Below are 21,068 nucleotides of genomic sequence, written 5' to 3'. Positions count from 1 at the left end.
ACATGCATTATACTTAAAAGAGAGATATAGATAGGTAGTTGCATACAGGTTTTAAAATTCCACATCCTATTTATTTTTCAATAATATGTTTTCAAAATCCTAAATCTAGCTTGGTCATGAATTAAATTATATATCCCATGAATTGGAGTGAAAAAAAAAATATATATACACACACACACATATCTCAAATATGGGATTTTACTTTACATTTAATTTTTATTTTATTTTATTATTTGCTATTACTTTTTAAAATTCGAAATAAAGTGTACCAATATTAAAACATATGTGCTTAGAAAAACATAAATAAATTGTTTGCAGAATAAATATTGCTTTGTTAGTAGGAAAAGCCATAGATTAACTTTGTAATAAAGTTAAAAATCGTATATAGGCAAATATGCAACTCCCTGCATGCATGGATTATCTTACAAATTGTTCTGTCTTTTAATAATATTCTCTTTTCTAAAGGATTATTTCTCAATTTATTATATTCTATGCTTAACATCTGGAAAGTGAAATATATTTCACAGAAGATATGTGCTTAATATATGAGGAAACATTAAATCTTTGGAAAATGAATTTGTTTTAACTTGAAAAAGTTCAGCCAAATAAATTCAAAGTTACTTATGGGGGGCGCCTGGGTTGCACAGCGGTTGAGCATCTGCCTTCAGCTCAGGGCGTGATCCCAGCATTATGGGATCGAGCCCCACATCAGGCTCCTCTATGAGCCTGCTTCTTCCTCTCCCACTCCCCTGCTGTGTTCCCTCTCTCGCTGGCTGTCTCTATCTCTGTCAAATAAATAAATAAAATCTTAAAAAAAAAAAAGTAACTTAAAGTGTTGTAGGAAAATTACAAAATGATGCAGACACCCTGAAGGAGTTGACTGTAGTTAGGAAAGTCCTTTCCAATGAAGTCTAAAAAACAATAACAAAAAACCCACCTTAAAACAAAACAAAAATTGAATTAAATTGATAAAATTACATTACTATTTTTGGAGAAAATATTTAATTTTCTATACTCCAAAACATACTTCATGTGAATTAAAAGTAAAGAAAAATGAAAAAAATATTTGTAACATACATGGAAAAAGTTTTTCCACTGTTTATGTCACTATTACTATAATATAAAAATTAAAAATTACATTCTAGCTAATAGATTAATATTGGTTCTTTTAACTTTCTCACATGAAGTTTTTAGATTGTGATATTCTTTTTTTAAACAATTTTATTTATTTATTTTTGCAAGAGAGAGAGAGGGAGAGAGCAGGAGCAGAGGGGGAGGGGCAGAGAAGAAGCAGACTCCCCACTGAGCATGGAGCCCAGTGTGGGACTCGATCCCAGGATCCTGGGATCATGACCCAAGCTGAAGGCAGATGTTTAACTGACTGAGTCACCCAGGCATCCCCAGATTGTGATATTCTTGATATCACTGATATACAGCTTTTATAACAATAAAATAATATTAATAGAATTTCTAAGCATTTCTTTACATAGCAGGGGTATTAGATTGTTGTTTGAAAATAAGTATCTTCTCCTTCCCCCAATATCCATGGGCAGAAAATAGTGTCAGGCCTCTTTACTTTGGGCTTGGTCATGACTTGCTTTGGCCAATACAATGTTAGTGACTACTCTAAAAGCTTGAGAAGGCTTGAGAAGTTCTTGGGCTTGTTCTCTCACATTTCTGCCACCACCACAAGAAGAAAAGGGTAGATTCTGGCTAGCTTGCTGGTACCAAAAGGAAATTGAAATATGTGGAGCAGAGATGATAAATTCCAACATGACAGTGACTGTAGGAATCAACTACAAATACTTTGATAGAAACTACAAATGTTAAAGTTAGGAGGAATCTCACCAACCTACTGCATTTAAATTACTGCAAAAAGGGGGGGAAAGAGCATTCCTTTGAGATAGTACATGTGGTTGATTAGTGGCTAAGTTGGGTGACTTGATATGGGCAAACACATAAGAATAGATTAGGGACTTTTCAACAATATAGATGAGAAATTTTTATAAAGGTACTTCTCAGGGTAAATTAATGGCAATGGAAAACACGAATCAGGAGATACTTTGAGAACAAGAAGTCGTAAAACTTAGTATTGATTATATAGCATGGTGTTAGTCGAATGTGACAAAGGAAATGAACATATCAATATTTAGGGACAGACTGACAATGAGAATGATGGTTATTAAAACTGAAGCGCAAAATTGTTAGTGCAATGGTTACCTAACAAAATTACTAGAAATGGAAGAAAGTGTGGCCCCGCCTTTTGACCATTCACATGCAAAGACAATTATCAGGGGATATCTGCAGTATCAAAATATCTTAAAATAGTAATGACTAACCTGTTCACAGTAATATGTGCTAGGCATTTTTATTAGTGATATATATGTATTTTCTTTTTCTTTTTTTTTTTTTTAATTTATTTATTTGACAGAGATAGAGACAGCCAGTGAGAGAGGGAACACAAGCAGGGGGAGTGGGAGAGGAAGAAGCAGGCTCCCAGCGGAGGAGCCCGATGTGGGGCTCGATCCCGGAACGCCGGGATCACGCACTGAGCCGAAGGCAGACGCCTAAGGACTGCGCTACCCAGGCGCCCCTATATATGTATTTTCTTATTCAATCTGAATCATTTTATAGCGACAGAAATGTTACCTTCATTATATTAATGAGAGAGTTTATATTTTTTTTGCCTAAATTCACAAACAGTAAGAAGGAGAAGTGCCTGGTTTAAAACAGAAATTGTCAAACATAGGACCTCATGGCCTTAACCACTAGCCTTGCCTGAAGAATCGAAAGGAATGAATGAGTACAGGTTCCCTAGGGAAATATCACAGGGATCAGGTTTATTCATACTTGTCATGTGTAGAATATTTTCTCACAAAAAGGTATGTGAACGGATGAAGAAAAAACAAAGCTCAATTTTTTTTTTACTTTCATAAGTAAATGTCATACAGTGTGTGTGTGTGTGTGTGTGTGTGTGTTAATCATAAAGTGTTAGGGTTAAGTAAATAATGTTATGTGTTCCTCACATGTCACTATAATTACATAACAGACCATACAAAGAAAGAATAGCTAGGGTAATCAATTTAGTATAAACGTATTTTTCTTGAAGATACCACACACTTCCCACGCAGTGTTAAACTTAGTCTCTCAATGCTCTAGGAAAGAAAAATAAAGCAAATAAGTAAATAAAATATCAAGTAGTTGTAAATTATATGAAAAAAAATGTGGTAACAGTATATAGAGTGACCACAGGTAACAGTATTTAGAGTGACAGCAGGAAGCTGGAGCAATCTTTCTGAGGAGGTGATACTTGAAGTGAATATATAAAATGGGGGAGTAATCCATGAGGATATCTGGGGGAATGATGTTTTTGGTAGAGGGAACAGCAAAGTAAATGTCTTATGGCAAGCTCATTCTTGGTGGACTCTAGGATTAGCAAAGATACCTATGCGGTAAATTTACAATAAAGCCAAGCCCTATATTTGCTGCCTCACACTTTTCCTCATCTGTTTTTTTCCTAGTAAATACATGTTGTTTTTTAGAACAATTTTAGGTTCATAGCAAAACTGAGCAGAAGGTATGGAGAGTTTCCATATATCCCTTGTCTCTTCACATGCACAGCCTCCCCTAATATCAATATCCTGCTCCAGTGATGTATATGTTACAGTCCATAGACATACACTGACACATTATTATCACTTGTACATTTTGTGGGTTTTGGCAAATGTATAATGACATGTATTCACCATTACGGTGACATATAGAATAGTTCCACTACTCTAAAAATTCTTGTGCTCTGCCTAGTCCTTCCTTCCTCCTAACCCCTGGCAATCACTGATCTTTTAACTATCTCCATAGTTTTTCCTTTTCCAGAATCTGGTTTGAATCATACAGTATGTTTTCCTATTGGGTTCTTTCACTTAGTCATGTGCATTGAACTTGCCTCCATGTTTTTTCATGGCTTGATAGCCCATTTCTTTTTAGATCTGAATATTATCTTGTTCAGATGTAGCACAGGGTACTTATCCACCTCCTAAAGAAAGACATCTTGGCTGCATCCAAGTTTTAGAAATTATAAATAAAGCTGCTATAAATATCTGTGTATTGGTTTTGTGTATACATAAGTTTTCATCTCCTTTGTTTAAGTACAAAAAAAAAAAAAAAACCCATGATTGCTGGATCATATGGTAAGATCATGTTTAATTTTATAAGAGATTACCATCTTCCAAAGTTACTATGCCATTTTACATTCCCACCGACAATGAATGAAAAGTTGTGTTGTTCCACATCCTCAATATTTGGTGTTGTCAGCGTTCTAGATTTTTGCCATTTTAATAGGCGTGTCGTGATATCTTCCTTTAATTTGTAACCCCTTATGATTTATGATGTCACTACCTATTCTTTCTTTTTCATTCCAACTACCTTTTCACGTGCTTATTTGCCACCTGTGTATCTTCTCTGGTGAGGTGTTTGTTTAGTCCTCTTGCTCATTTTTTGTTGGGCGGTTACATTTCTTACTATTGAGTTTTAAGAATTATTTGTATATTTGAATAAGTCTGTCTTATTCAAGCAGCTATAATAAAAAAAAAAAACATAGACTGAGTGGCCTGTAAAAAACAGAAATTTATTTCTCACAGATCTAAAGGCTGAGAGTCCAAGATCAAGGGTTTGGTAGATTGGTAGTTAATTTCAAAGTCCATTTGTTCATTGCTGGTATATAGGAAGTTGATTGATTTTTTTATACTAATCTGATATCCTGCAACCTTGCTATAATTGCTTCTTAGTTCCGAGGATCTTATATCCAATTATTTTGGATTTACTATAAAGACAATCACGTCTTCTACAAACAAAGACAATTTTATATCTTACTTCCCGATACGTATACCTTTTCTTTTTTCTTTTTTTTATTTCTTGTTTTATTGTAGTAGTTAGAACTTCCAGTATGATGTTAAGAAGTTCTGAGAGGGGATATCTTGTTTTTCTAGATCTCAGCCAGAACCCCATTAAGTACAATGTTACCTGTAGATTTTTTTTCTTTTCTTTTCTTTCGTTTTTTTTTTTTTGGTAGATGTTGTTCATCCAGTTGAGGAACTTCCTTTCTATACCTAGTCTGTTGATATGTTCATAGTATATCTTTAGCTATATAAGGCATATATATCTATTATTTTCAGATAAAGGAATGAAGTGTTATGTGATAGTTTATTTATGTGGAAAAAAGTTAAAATATGAAGAAAACACAGGGAAACTAGAAAAGAAACAATATAATGAGTTGCAATTTGTTAACAGGTTATCAAATCTAAATATATTTAAATAACATGATATTTTGCAATGAGATCTGGCAATAAGAGTGCTTCTTATTTTTATTTCTTGGGCCTAAGTTGTTATTCTCTATATGATTAATGTCAAGCTCCCCCCCCTTCTTTCCCTATCTCTGTCTCTCTCTCTATTAAATACATACATATAGTATACATCATATGTAACAAAACATAATATGTACATACATACATATACATATTTAGGGTGGTGCTAGTGCTTTTAAAAAAATTAAAACCATATCTACTTACACATTCTGGAAACCACTTGTTAGCTTATAGCTGTTATAGAGAAATCATATCATGTCCCCTGGTATCCGAGATATTTCTAGAGAAATTAAAATATCTCTCTTCACCTCCAGAATCCAGCTTAGCTCATTTGAACAGAGATCAGTTATGCTATATTTTCTTCAGTAGTGTTCACCTGAATCTACAAAAAGTGCTACTATTATAACTAACAAATTCCTTAATTTATCTACCAGTGGATAAACTTACTTGCTAAGAATTTATTATATAAGGTTAACCACCTTTGAAACAAATGTAAGAAAAAAAATCTTTATAATTCAGAATATAACCTAGATTTTAAAGAAATCATATTTGAATTAAAAGCAGAAATGATATGCCTAGAAAAATCAATCAGAAGCAAAATGAAGCCTATTATAAAGAGATTTTAATTTAGAGATTTTTAATTTATAAATCAAAGTACATTTTATAGATACATACACATTTCAGAGATACTAAACTTTTATGCATTTATAATTAAAATGGTATAATATTTAAATTTTCTTCTAAAGACAGATTTAGCCTTGTGTTCTATGTACTCCTCTTCCTCTGTTCTAACCTGCAACTGACCAAAACTTCTTTGACCTTTTATTTCCCTTGTTGAAATTCTCACTATTTCAAAATAAGTTGCATTAGGTATTAGTTGCAAGTCATTCTTTTCTTTCTTGATAATTTCTCATTATTTCTGCATTATCTTCTGTCTTTTTTCTCTGTTATTTTTTTAATCCTATACAAATGTCCAAACACTGCCTGGAGTGATCCACAATGTAATCATTAATACTCCTCAATAAAAATGATACTTGCTTTTAAATGAACTCTATTGTGAAATATATTCTCCACAAGAATGGCTGAGGCAACTTCTTTTCCTCTATTCATTGTAACCCCAAAGAAACTGACTGCTGTAACTTTCATATCTATACCTCTATCTCAGACATTTCTTCTCGATTTGATTAAAAGCTGTCCGTTATGGAAACAAAGAAAAAGCTGTCCATTATGAATCTTTGTTCAAATCCCACAATCCTCAAAATAAAGATAACTATATTAGCATTTGCAGTATTTCTCTCAATATGTTGACTCTCAAGCAGTATGTTGACTCTCATTGTTTATTACTTATTTTGTTAAAGGGTATGAATACCTGAGTAACAAAATCTGTTTATTCTACTATTTCCATATAATTTTCCCCTTCTTTGTCCCCATTAATTTGCATACTTAAAGAAATAGTGAATTTATGAAATTCAATAATATATAGTGATATTCAATAGTAAAATAAAAACATGGGAGAACCTAATCAAACAATGGTTAGGCTGGAAGGTATTTTATTGGCTGATCCAAAATCAAATATGCCTGTCAAGTGTATCCTTATTTTATCAAAAGATCACCTAGCTATTGGTACACTTCACTGTAAGATTCCTGATATTTATTTTTATGTTTATTTATTTATATTGATGTATAGTTGTCATATAATGGTTCAATTAATTTAAGGTGCACAATATAGTGATTGTTGGGAAGATATGAGATGTAAAGTGGCCTCTACTCTGAGCCCTAAAGGATGGATGGAACCTGCATAGGAGACAATAGAGAAAGCAGTGTTCTTGGGTATGAATAATGCAAGGAAAGGCTTCAGAGTAAAACATTCTGGGAGATCCTGCTGTACCATACTCATCAGGGGATGGAGGTGCTACACCTGCTTTTCTTTCCTGTCTTCTAAATAGGGTGTGTGTATGTGTGTGTGTGTGTGTGTGTGTGTGTGTGTGTGTGAGAGAGAGAGAGAGAGAGAGAGAGAACTTTAGTTTCTAATAGCAGAGATAGTAACAGAAATGGTGATACATATGCCATTAAATGTGATTGTTGTCTTACAAGGATATTTTTTAAAGATTTTATTTATTTAATTGAGAGAGAGAGAGAGCACAAGTGGTGGGGAGGGTTAGAGGCAGAGGGAGGAGCAGACTCCCCGCTGAACAGGCAGCCCGATGCTGGGCTCCATCACAAGACCCTGGGATCATGACAGGAGCTGAAGGCAGATGCTTAATCAACTGAGCCATCCAGGTGCCCCATGTCCTACAAGGATATTTTTTTACATCTGAGATTTACTTCAAAATCTGGAAAGGAGCAAAAGTCAGAGAATAGGGGCATTTTGCTGTTGTTGCTAGCTGCATGTGACTAAGGGCAAGGCACACTCTTTAAGAGGCCAGAAACCACAGAACGTTGACTGACTTTTTCTTTCTCTCTCTTTTTTTCCTTTTACTCTATGGACTCTTGGTGATATAATTGGTCTTTATTTATTACTATTATTATTCTCTTGCCCCAGTTCCCCTTAAACTAGAATATCTTTCAGGGGCAGGGCTGTCGTTATATTTAAGCATAATAAACACAGCTGAAGTACTTCAAACGAGTGTATTAAATGTACATATAATTTAAGAGAAGGTAAAAGGGAAAAAATGGCATTGCTACAGTTTTTTAGACTCATGCATTAAAGGGTAGAATTATTTTTAAAACTGAAAAATTAATTCTCATTGCATTTATTGTTGTCCCTGATTTTTTCTGTGTGTGAAATACTTTTACCTATTTGTCCTTGGCCCAAACTGTAATATAAATTAGTTATTTTCAAGCACATTTGTTGAATCATCATTAAATCTGTACAGATATCATATGTTCCATTTCTTTTATAAATTGCAGATTTCCTCCTATTGAACATTTAGCAAAATAGATTGTCAATAAATACTAATTTAAAATGATCAAATGAGCATGAATATTTATTAGTGACGTATCAGACTGACATTGCCAGCTGCTTATATCTTTGAAGCTGGAAATACCACTCAGGTAAATTCATAAAACATTTAGATTAAAATTTCATGGATATTTATATTAAATCTCATATGTAATTGAACTACTGAAAAAAGAAACTATGGACAAGTTCACTTAAGAAATAGATTTAGCTTTAAGTACAGCTGATTGGTTGTAAAGTCTTTTCAGTATTTATATCATTGTTTTCTGAACAAATGCTTACCAAGAAAATGAAGAGTTATATAAATGCAAACTTCAAATTACAAGCTTCTCTAGGGATTACATTGCTATAACGTGTAAATCTGCCATTATCTAAAATTAATTATGTACCTGTCAAATATTTGTACATAGTTACGTGTGTGTGTGTTTGTATGTCTTGTCATTTTAGACAGAAATGAATTCAGATAAAGTTTCTAAGAGGTAGAAATTTTTGTGGAAATACTGAGGCACATTACAGGTCAAAGAAATTTATGTGACAAACAAAATCATGTATCTTGTATATATGTATACAGTTATATTATTTAAAACTAAAGTGACAAAAGCAATATACGAACTCACCCAGAATACTATCTCCAGATTTTCCAATTTTTAAAATGAAAGGTTAGGGTGATTAGAAATATCTGTAAGTAAACCCAAAGGCTAAATTTGGTTGGGTTCTTGAAGCTTTATGGTGGTTAGACGCTGGATATTAATAATATCATGGGTCGGGGGAAAACATAAAAACACGGATTCACACTCAGCCATGGCATCAGAAAAATACTGACCTTCCCCTCTTTGTCCTGTCCAGGCGATCAACAGCATAAAACGTGAAATAACACCACATTTCATTCAACAGTAGTATAGTTTAAGACTCTCCTACCTCAATTACAAATTTAACACGTACAATATGACTCAGTGTTTCAGTTTTATTTTGCTATAATATACAGGTAAAAAGCATTCTGAAAAAAAAAAGTAGTTCAAAAGAAAAGAAAACATTTTATGACTTGTAACATAGAACAGCTTCTCTTCTCCCTGACCACATTATGGTGTAAAAGGATTTCTTATCAAACTTTTACCATAGCAAAGAAAAAGAAAGCTTCTCTTACCAGAGTGGAATAAAGCGTCAACCTTGCTATAACGTTTTCTGCAGCTCTTGTTTGAAAAGACAGATCCAAAGCGGCTTTGTGCATACAACTGATCTGGCTGATCTCCAGTCCCTGCACACACAAAAAAACGGTATAATTGGCTCTCAAAAAAGTGTTGTAAACATTCATCATGATGGCACTTGCATGTTGAATCTAGTCACTGTTACCCTAGTGGACTTTTTCCAAACAGGCCAATTACGTTTCTACTTTCAAATCTTGCTGTTTGGTTTTCTCTATTCAATGCTGAGATTAATATCCTTAAAAGAGACCATGAATATCAGCGTCCGCTCTACTACTATGTCAAGACCTTTGGGTTGTGAAAGCATGGTTCAGACTTAAAAAAAATAAATAAACCAGGACGACGTTGTCGGATAGATTTACTTGGCATCCATATGTCTTTATTTTTAAAGATGACAATATTTGGCCCATTATTTACATGTGAATGAGATATCAGTAATTTTAAGTCTCTTTCATTCACTATTTGATAAAAGTCAAGTGAACATTCCACATCTCTACTTTGCACAGAAGCCACATCAATAATGCCTATAATATACCCCAGAGTCTGAGACCAACTGTGTTGCATTTCTAAGTCATGTTAAATAGTCCACTGTTCCTTTGCCCAAACCTGTGTCCAGACTCAATCAAATCCTTTAATTTTTATGGGACTAATGGAGGCATCACAAACCTGGGCTTTTTTCTTATTTTTAAACATTCAATTTTTATGAGAGCATTACATGATTGTAACTATGAATGGCATATTGCTATTACCAAGAAAATGTGATCACTAGATCAAAAAAATAAATCTCAATGAAAAATACGCTCTCAAATTGTACTACTTCTTATAACCATCTCAGCAATACTTTGATCTTTCAACTACATGAGAGTATCATCTTTGCCTTGCTTCCCATGTGTATAAAGCCTGGTTAACAGTTATCAGCAATGCCACCATTAAAAAAAAAAAAAACATGTAGAAGGGTTTTGGAATTTTTTTGCATTTTTATATATGATAGCTTATTTTTCATCACACACATTAAACAAGTACAACAAAACAGTTTAGGAATATACAAACTATGACTGCATCAATATTTAAAAATACCAAATAGTGACAATTTATAAGATATGTCTCCTAGAAGCAAGTAAAATTTTAGATACCCTACAAGGGTATAACTCTATGTATTGCGGAGTCTTATTAAGTAGCATCTTTAAATTAAAGGAATCTAAAAGTTTGAATGCTGAATATTCCTTACTCATATTTGTAGATATCAGTGCCATTTAAAGATTTTGATTATAATTCAGATTACCACGGACAAATATATACTACTCTTCTATGAGCACAGATGACTAATCTTCTCATTATACTACGTGGAGATGCAGGGTGTGGAGGAAGAAGCCCTATATACTGGTTTTTTTTTTTTAAGGTTTGTATCAGTGAACTATTAGCTTAATATAACATTTGCCTTTATAAAACTTTCCACTAACATTTCATTTAATTCTTTCATCAGAATTGTGAAGAGGGCATTACTATTCTCCATTTTACACATGAGAAAAATAAGGCTCAGGAAGGAGTAATTTGATAAATTACAACAGGAAATTCTTAAGCTAGTGCCTTCTGATGCTGTTCAACTATGTGCTAAAACCATTGCTTCAAAAACAATATATCTAAGAGTAAAACAACAACAACAACAACAACAAAGTTTGTGTGAGTTAGCTTGCTCACTGGAAACGGGAACAAATATTTAGAGAATTATTATCATGTATTTGCAGCTGTGATACATTGAGAAACCTAAAGAAGATCATTCTAGGCACAATGATTTTGGAAATGATTTGCAAATGAACTTCAAAAAGATAATTCTTTATGATTTTCTTTTAAACATTTTTTTTAAAATTTAAGAACTACCTATTAAGTATCTACAAGGTAAAGTCAAGTTTTTAAGATGTAGTGGTGCACAAGAGAAATACCTTCTCTTTCTTCTTGTTATTTTCAATCTTCCTAATGACAATGGATAGGATTGTTTTACATTTTCTTCACTGAGAAAATAGTATTCACCATACAGGAGTTTCCAACTCATCCAGATTAACCCAACTATCTACCAAACTCCTTTTAACTTTACCCATGAACTTTTTCAGATGTTCAGGGAACTCTCTTGTGCTAATTCCTCTCATCCACGTCAGATTACTCCCTCTTACAGGGAACATTCTCTGGCATTTAAAAACCTGCTTTAAATATTTCCCTGTATTTAAAGATAAAACCTTCCCACCACCCCCACTTCTTCCTCTTGTCACCATATTTCTTTATTGAAAAAAAATTTGAAAGTTCTACTTTCACACTTTCCAATTCCTTCCCAACCAAGTCTCACAGACGGTCCATCAAACCATTAAAATAAATCCCATCTTGCCCCATCTCTCAGTGGTGTCAACTCAGTTATCTAATTCCTTCTTGCAACACTGTCTTCTCTTGGCTTTAGTGATGCCACCTTCTTATGATGTTTCCCTAACCTGCAGACCTTTCATTGCCAGGTTCATTTGCTGGCTTCGCCTCCTCTGCCTGAATAATGATTGGACTACTCCTTGATTGGTCCTGGACTCCTTTGTCTTCTCAAGTTTACATTCCCTATAGATGTTCTTATTTAGGTCTATGGCTTTAAAGAATGTCTATCCTTTTGACTACCAAATATATAACTGCAGCTTGACCTCTCCACTGTTCTCCAAGTGGGATTCTCCATCTGCTTACTGATCTCAAGTCTTGGCTCTCTAACAGGCATTTTAAAATTCAAACATGATAGAAGCAGAGCAATTGATTTTGTCATGTCTTTGCAAATCTCACCCTTCCAGTCTTCCTTATTTTAGTAAAATTTGCCAATTATTTAAAGCTGAAAAGCAAAGGGGCTTTTTAATTTTATTTTTTATTGGTTAAAAATGTTTAACATAAAACTTACTATCTTAGCTATTGCTAAGTGTACAGTTTTGCAGTGTTAAGTATATTCACACTATTCTGCATCCATCTTCAGAATGTTTTCATCTTGCAAAACTGAAACTCTATACCCATTAAACAACTCCCCAGTAGCAATGATCTACTGATATATACAATGACACAGATGAGTCTCTAAGGAATTATGCTTAGTGAAAAAAGATACACAACATGACATACTGTGTGATTTCATTCATATATAAAATTCCAAAAATGCAAACTAATTTATAGTGATAGAAAGCAGATCAGTTGTTGCCTGGAGACAAGAAAAGAGGGTGGTAGAACTGGTATGAGGGACAGCCAAGGATTTTAAGGAAACTTTTGTGGATAAAAGATGAGTTCATTATCCTGATTATCTCGATCATTTCACGAATGTATGTGTATGTCAAAAGTAATCAAATTGCATACTTTAAATATGTACAGTTCAATTTATGTCAATTTTACTGAGATAATAACATTTATAATAAACATAAATAAAACTCCTAAAATTAATTAGAACACGATTGTCTATCTGATGTTTAAAGTCAAAAATATTTGTAGGCACTTCACAAAAGAGGATATCCAAATGGCCAATACCACATGAGGGAGTGCTCAACATTATTTCTTATCAGAGAAATGCATGCTCACCATAGTGAGTAAAATATCTAAAACATTATTTCAATATTTTGGAGAGAATGTAAAGCAAGTGGAGCTCTTATACATTTAAAGTCTGGCAAACTGGCACCAGCACTTTGACAAACTGGTAGTATACACTGAAGCTGAAAACATCCTTACCCTATGATCCAACAACTACACCCCCGGTTTTATACTTTAAAGTATATGCATAGGCATCAAAAGATGTACCTTAAATTGCTTACAGTTCCTGCATAAACAAACTGTCCCTTCTTCAATCAGCACTTCTGCTCCCACACAATCCTGTCAGCATTGTAAGTAATGCAGACGGTTGTTCAGAAATTCTACTGCAAGTGATTAAAACCTAACACAGCAGAGGTGTTTCTGGAAAAGTATGGGCAAATTGAGGCAAATATGCATCTACTCAGAGCCAGAGTAAAAATTTGGAAACTGTACAAAGTCCATCAGCAATAGCCAAAAACTAAAAACTATCAAAATGTCCAGCAGTAAAATGAATAAATGCATTTTGGAATATTCATATAATGTGATAAAATACATCAATGAGAAGTAACAAACTATTGTTATACATAACACAGCTGAGTCTCTTAACCGTAATGCTGAGAAAAGACATTATATACAAATAATATATCTTGTATAGTTCCATTTATATTGGGTTCAAAAATGGTCAAAACTAATTTATGATAATAGATGTCAGTTTACTGATTACTTATTATTATTATTATTATTGAGGTAAATTGAGGATTATGATTAGGAAGAGATACAAAATAGTTTCCTGAGATATCAGTAATATTTCCTTTCCTGTTAAGGTTATATTTACATATGGAGATACGTTCATTGTGAAAATTCACTAAGTTATTCATGTAAGAGTTTGTACTTTTCTGGATATGTTTCAGTATAACTTTTTACATATATATGCATATATATAAACATGCACACGTATATATAACATAGCATATACATATATACATATATAAATATATATAAAGATGTAATAAAATAATTGTGATATATGTTCTAAAGAACAGATTTAAAATGTTTGTGGAAATGTAGTGCTAAGGCAATATTACATTTTATCTTGATAATGAAAATAAATCCTATGGAAGATAAGGTTAAAATGTTCCAGTAGGAAAGTAGCCATTTGAATAATTACTTATCCCAGGAAGGCTGCTTCAGATGACATTGTCAAGAGAAATAATGCATTTGATTTCTTAAAATAATACACCATTAGAGCACAGACATTACTCTGTATTCATTTTACATTTTCCGTTTATGAAACTTCCTGAGGTTCTGACTTAGAGAAATAAACTTGCTTTTTTGTATAGATTTACAAAGTCAGTGTCTTAACAGAAAAATAGTGAAAAAATAGCATCTTACCATTTATATTATCTTATTACTTTTTTCCTCACATTATTAATATGTATGTATCTATGTATTATTTTCTATTTTATCTACTGTTTACACAATAAGATGAAAATTGACATCAGGGCTTAAGCTAATCATGTAACCCATTCTTCCGATATTTATGGATACAATTAGTCATGCTTGGGAAAAATGTGGGTATCATAGTGATATAGAAACAAGCTTGAATATATCTCAATTTTTGCAAGTTATATATTGGTACCATGCCTCTTTTTCCTCATCTATGAAAGGAGATGGTAATACTCAACTTCCTGACTTTGAGGAGACCATAAGATAATGAAGATGAAGTGCCTAGAATAGACCTTTACACATTGTAAATGGAAGCATCATATGTAACACATAAAATATGTTATAATCTAAATACTTATTATCACATTAAGCACTAATACCAAGGTGATTTTTGGCCATGCAGCACTAGTGTTGCATTATCTACTATTTAAAAGTAGATAATTTTGGAATATAATGATATGAAATGAATAAAAGATGAATAACACCAAGGAGAAGAGCTATTGTAGAACACTGGCCCTATAGCAAAAACAGTATTCCAAAGAGTGCCGTTTTTCTGAATGAACAGAATTCTGCTTAAATAACTGATGATTATGATGACCATTTTGGTCTGAGTAAAAAACAATGTCCAGAAATACTCGGCAAAAACTTAAAGTAACAAGAAGTGTGTCAATAAACTTATAAAAGCTTAAAGATTATTATTTACTACTAAATAAAATCATTGCATTGCATAAACATCAGTTATATTTTTAAAAAAAAGAAACAAGCTTAACAGAATTGCTTTCAGTAAGAAGCACGGGGATTGACCAGAGTTTGATCTCATTATAACTTTTATTGTTTTAGGTAGGCTTGATTTATAGTCTTCCTCAATATTTATTTAGGGGGAAAAAAAGAGATCTCTTTAAATAGTCAGGACCCCAAAAGTAAACACTCAGAGGGAGGAGAAAGGGGAGCCTGGGTGGCTCAGTCAGTTAAGCATTGGACTCTTGGTTTCAGCTCAGGTCATGATCTCAGGGTCCTGAGATGGAGACCGCATGAAGCTCCAGGCTCAGCAGGGAATCTGCTGGAGATTCTCTCTCTCCCTCTCCCTCTGCCCCTCCCCACTGCACGCACTTGTGCGCACACACACACACTCTTTCTCTCAAATAAATAAATAAATGTTTTTTAAAAAAGAGAGGGAGGAGAAAGAAATTAGAGAAATGAAAGCAATGAAGAGCAAGAAGAGAAAATAAGAAAAAAATCCCACTGGAGGTTAAATCTTTACCCATGCTTTTTGCCATGACATGCATATGCCATGACATTTTATTATGTCAACTAATCTAGTATTTCAGAATTCGACTGCATGTGTAAGACTGATTTTCTCAAATGTAAGAATCATTTAACATCTTTGCCTCTTCCTAAGAGCAAAATAGTTTCTGTGATTTTTTTTTAATATGATTTTTTTTAATGGTGGGATCCTGTCAGAAAGTAGATCAATGACTTGCTGGAGATGGAGGCAGAGAAGTAGAGGCAGAGACACTGACCAGAAAGAGCACTGTTTAAGAGAAGAAACTCTTACATATGATGATGTGGTGGTAGTTATATGCATTATCAAAGTTTATCACATACATGGAAATGTGCACTTGAAATGTATATTTTATTATTTGTAAAGTGTATCTCAACAAAATGTATTACTAGTAAGAAAAAATTAAAAGGGCCAGCCCCCCCCAACAATAAGAGAAATTGAATTTCAGATAGGCCACAGCAGTGCACAACTCCAAAAGATTACTATTCGTAAAGGTAATGGTACTCTTGGAGTTATATAGCAAATACTGTCCTTCATGCCACATCTTATTCTTTCATATATCATCTCAAACTTCACCTTTTCTGTGAAATGTTTATCAAATGCACACTCTCTCCCCTTTTTCTCATCTGCACAGATTTTACAACTTAATAAAATTAAATATGCACAAAACTATACTTATATAAAAAGCTTATGATAATGATCTTTCAATGGGGTATAATAAACTTCTCCATAATAAATAAACTGGTCTTCATGTTAGTTTTTCAACATTTTACACAAACACATAAAAATAGGATATAACAACATTGACTATCACTATAAAACATTAAACATTAAAAATCGGTATGCAACATGATAGATGAAAATTGAATTTAAATGGCAATATTCATAGTTAATGCTGGTTTTTTCTTTTTCTTATCCCTTTTTATCTTATTTTTCTCCCTTTTCAGTCCCACCCTTCTCTTCACCCCATTCTCTTCTTTCTTATGTTTACTCTTCTCATTACTATAGCAGCTCATATTTATTGAATTCCCTCTATATGCCAGACGTAGGTTTGAGGGCTCCACTTACTGCACAAATTACTTTCTTTCTTTTATCTGCCATATCTTCTTCTTTATTAGGTCTGTCAGCTTCCACTTTCAAACTAATTTGTCTCCTTTATTTTAAGTCCCAGCTTGAGGTACCAACCAATATTCACAATATTCACATTTATCATTTACAAATAAAGTCTTTACAAGATTATCACGCATTGTTGTTTTCTTCTTTCCCATAAAATAATCAGCATATCTTAGCTCTTGGATTCTGTCCTCAGCATTTCTATAAAAATAAATCTCCTGTTTAGGTTGGGTGGCAGTATTATGCACTCTTGAGCTCTGAGTCATTGGACATTTTTTAATAATGCCCATTTAAACTTGTGATAGTTCTCCAAATTAAGTATTTTTTGAAATATTTCTTCCTTATTGAACCTGAGTTCCCTTACTCAAATCTCAAATTGCTGACATAAGCATTCTAACTCAGACTTTGATTCAGAATCTTCCCTTTTAGTGTTAATAGTTTTTTCATTTGTCTCTTTTTAAGATCTATCTATCTATCTATTTATCTCTCTATTTATCAATCTGAAATAGAGTCAGAGATAGCATGGGTAGGTAGCGGTGCAGAAAGAAAGGGGGACAAGCAGACCCAGGGCTCGATCCCAGGACCCTGAGATCATGACCTCAGCCTAAGTCAGACACTTAACTGAATGAGCTACCCAGGCAACCCAACCATTTTCAAACTAATCTTTCACCATCTTAAGCTAGTCTGCTTAATATTGTGGTCCTCTTAAATAATATTTTGGAGGTATTGTGCTATGAAAAGAAAGGTAACCCAGAAAATCCCACCCAATATTGAAAACAAAGTTGGGGGACAGACGCCACCTGACTTCAAGACTACTACAAGGCTACAGTAATCAAGGCAGTGTAGCACTGGTGGAAGAGTAGACAAATAGATCAATGGAACAGAATAGCCATCTCAAAAATAGATGAACATAAATGTAGTCAAATGATCTCTGACAATGGAAAAAAAATTCAATGAAGCTTAAGCAAATAATTTTTTTTTAGTTTCAAGTTTTTATTTAAATTCCAGTTTGTTAACATACAATGTAATACTAATTTCAGGTATAAAATTTAATGATTCATCACTTACATACAATACCCAGTACTGATCAGAAGTGAAAAATGGGCCAAAGACCTTAGCAGACACTTCAACAGAGAAGACAGACACATGGCAAATAAACAAAGAAAAAGATACTCCATATCATATGTCATCAGGAAAATGTTAATTAAAACAATGAGATACCACTACATACTTACTAGAATGTCCCAAATCCAGAACACTGACAACACAAATGCTGGCATGGATGTAGAGCAACAGGAACTCTCATGCACTGCTGGTGGGAATGCAAAATGATACAGCCGCTTTGAAAGAAAGTCAGGTTTTTTGGTTTGTTTTTTTGTTTTGTTTTGTTTTGTTTTTATAAAACTCAACATACACTGACCATATGATTTAGCAATCATGCTTTCTGATATTTACCTAGAGGAGCTGAAAATTATGTCCACACAAAAACCTGCACACAAATATTTACAACAGCTTTATTTACAATTCTAAACCTTGGAAACAAGATATCCTTCAGTAAATGAGTGGATAAATAAAGTGTGGTACATCCAGACAATGGAATATAATTCAGTGCCAAGAAGAACTATCAAACCATGAAAAGACATAGAGAAACTTTAAATGCATATTACTAAGTGAAAAAAGCCAATCTAAAAGGACTATGTACTGTATGATTCCAACTACATGACATTCTGGAAAATTCACAGAGATAGGCAAACTATAGAGATAGCTAATGGTAAGTGGTTGGGGGAAGGAAGGAAGGATGAATTGCCAAAGCACAGAGGATTTTTAGGGAAATGAAAATACTCTGTACACTACCATAATGATGGCTACATGTCATTATACATTTGTCCAAACCCATAAAATGCACAACATCAAGAGTGCACCATAATATAAATGATGGACTTTGGGTGATAATGATGTGTCAATGAAGGTTTAGCAATTGTAACAAATGTACAACTCTACTGGGAGGTTTGATAATGGAAGAGGCTATGCATGTGTGGGGACATGGAGTATATGGGAAATTTCTGTATCTTCACCTCAATTTTGCTATGAACCTAAAATTGCTGTAAAAAAATGAACAAATCTTAATTTAAAACCATAACAAAACAACAGCAGAATAAACCCATTTAAGTTAATGTGCACAACTCTAAACTATAGAGCTTGATGAATTTTTACAAAGTTAACACATTTATTGAGCCAGTCTTTTAACAAATTGAATTACAGAATATTTCCAGGAGCATGAAAGCCTGCCTTATGGTCCCTACAGGCATCATTTATCCCTCCCCCACCATCCTGCAGTAACAACTCTTCTCACTTCTGTCGTCATGAGACTAATTTGGGTTGCTATTTAAATTTTTAATAATGGAACAACATTATATATTATTTTATATCTGACTTCTTTTGCAGAGCATTCTGAATATAAGTTTTAGTACTACTGTTCCACGTAGCAGCTGTAGCAGAGCTTGATCATTTCAGTTTTGTATACTATTATATTGAATGATTAAACCTTATTGAATTTATCCATTCTAAATGTGATGAAAATTTGAGATATTTTTGGCTATTAATAATTATTTTGCTTTGATTGCTTAATGGATATGGGGATAATGAAAATGATTTGGAACTATATAAAAGTGGTATTTGTACAACACTTTCAATGTGCTTGAGTATCACTGAATTGTACACTTTAAAATAGTTAATTTATGTATGTGAATTTCACCTCAACAAAAAGCATTGTGTTGCTCTGGCCTTTATTCACATTTTTTTAGCCTACATGTATTATAGGATATTCATATGTTCAGCTTTAATAGACATTGCCAAGTTTTCAAGGTGGCAATGCCGATTTACTATATTCACTGTAAGTGAGATTGCTAGTTCCTCTACATCCTTGCCAACATTGCTTCCCCCCCCCCCCATCTGTACTCACTGTGGTTTTAATCTGCATTTCCCTGAACATGAATGATGCTGGGCCCCTATACCTGAGCATGTAGACTATCTGGAAAAAGCTATTTAAATGAAGCACCTAATTTTTCATTAGGCAGACGTATTTTATTAGGTTGCCTTTTCCTGCTGATTTGTAAGAATCCCTTACGTATTTTGGACAAAAATTCTTCACCATGTAAAAATGTTCCCTGGCATTTATTCAAATTATCAAAATATTCTCTCATTCTGTCACTTGATTTTTTGTTTTTTACTCTCCTAATAGTGAACAGATCTCTTAATGTAGCTCAATTTCTCATTTTTCCCTTTGTAGTTAGTGTTTTTGAGTTTTGTTAACACATATTTGTCAACCACAAAGTCATGAGTATCTTTTATGTTTTCTTCTAGAAGTTTCATTGTATTACTTTTTACCTTTGGGTCTAAGATCCCCTTCAGTTAATTATTCTGTACTAGGTGAAGTAGTAATCCAGCTTCTTTCTTTTTCTTTTTAGTTTCCTTTCCATTTTTGGTGTGTATGTACATACATACATTAATTTACATCTAAATATATACATACATACACACGCATATACATGCATCTATGTCTATTCACACACACATATATATTTGGCAAATACTGAAAGAACTGTTTTTTTTTTTTTTTTTACTACATTTAGTGCTATATTTGTCACATATCCGATGATCATATAAAGAAGGTGAATCATCTGTCAGTCTCATTTAGTTCTTTTGGAAACAATCGGCCTTTCCCTTAGATTCCTTTTAACAATTTTCTCTTGTGTTTGGTTTTTAGCAGTTTTATTATGAAGTGCCTAGGTTTTCTTTGTATTTGACATTTTTACATCTTCTTCAATCTTTGGTATCATATCTTTTGTCAGATTAGAAAAATTATTGGTCAGTATCTCTTTGAATCTTGCTTCTGCCTCTTCTTTTCTCTCTTTCTAGGATTTTAATTAAATGTACCTTTCATCCTTTTTTTTCCCTCTGTTCTTCAAGATATTCTTTGCTTAATTCAATAGATTTGCTTTAAAAGAAGATTAGACAGTAATCCTCTCTTCTGCAATGTCAATCTTCCTTTATACCAACCTACTGAATTCTTTATTCAGTTATCAAAATTTTCAGTTCTAGGATTTTTTTTCACGTTACACACACACACACTTTTAACTACA

The 21,068-nt window shown here is 33.2% G+C and overlaps 1 long non-coding RNA gene across 1 annotated transcript in view; it reads right to left on the bottom strand.

Moving 5' to 3' along the window:
• Positions 1-21,068, bottom strand: part of LOC130544502 (uncharacterized) — a 575,127-nt gene that overhangs the window by 333,212 nt on the left and 220,847 nt on the right. Inside the window, exon 2 of the long non-coding RNA XR_008960817.1 lies at positions 9,464-9,574. This is a non-coding gene — a long non-coding RNA (uncharacterized LOC130544502). The remainder of the gene's footprint in view (positions 1-9,463; positions 9,575-21,068) is intronic.

The sequence above is a fragment of the Ursus arctos genome, unplaced genomic scaffold, assembly GCF_023065955.2.
Source record: "Ursus arctos isolate Adak ecotype North America unplaced genomic scaffold, UrsArc2.0 scaffold_21, whole genome shotgun sequence".
In the NCBI taxonomy this organism is placed as follows: domain Eukaryota; kingdom Metazoa; phylum Chordata; class Mammalia; order Carnivora; family Ursidae; genus Ursus; species Ursus arctos.
This window is presented reverse-complemented; position numbering and strand designations above follow the sequence as displayed.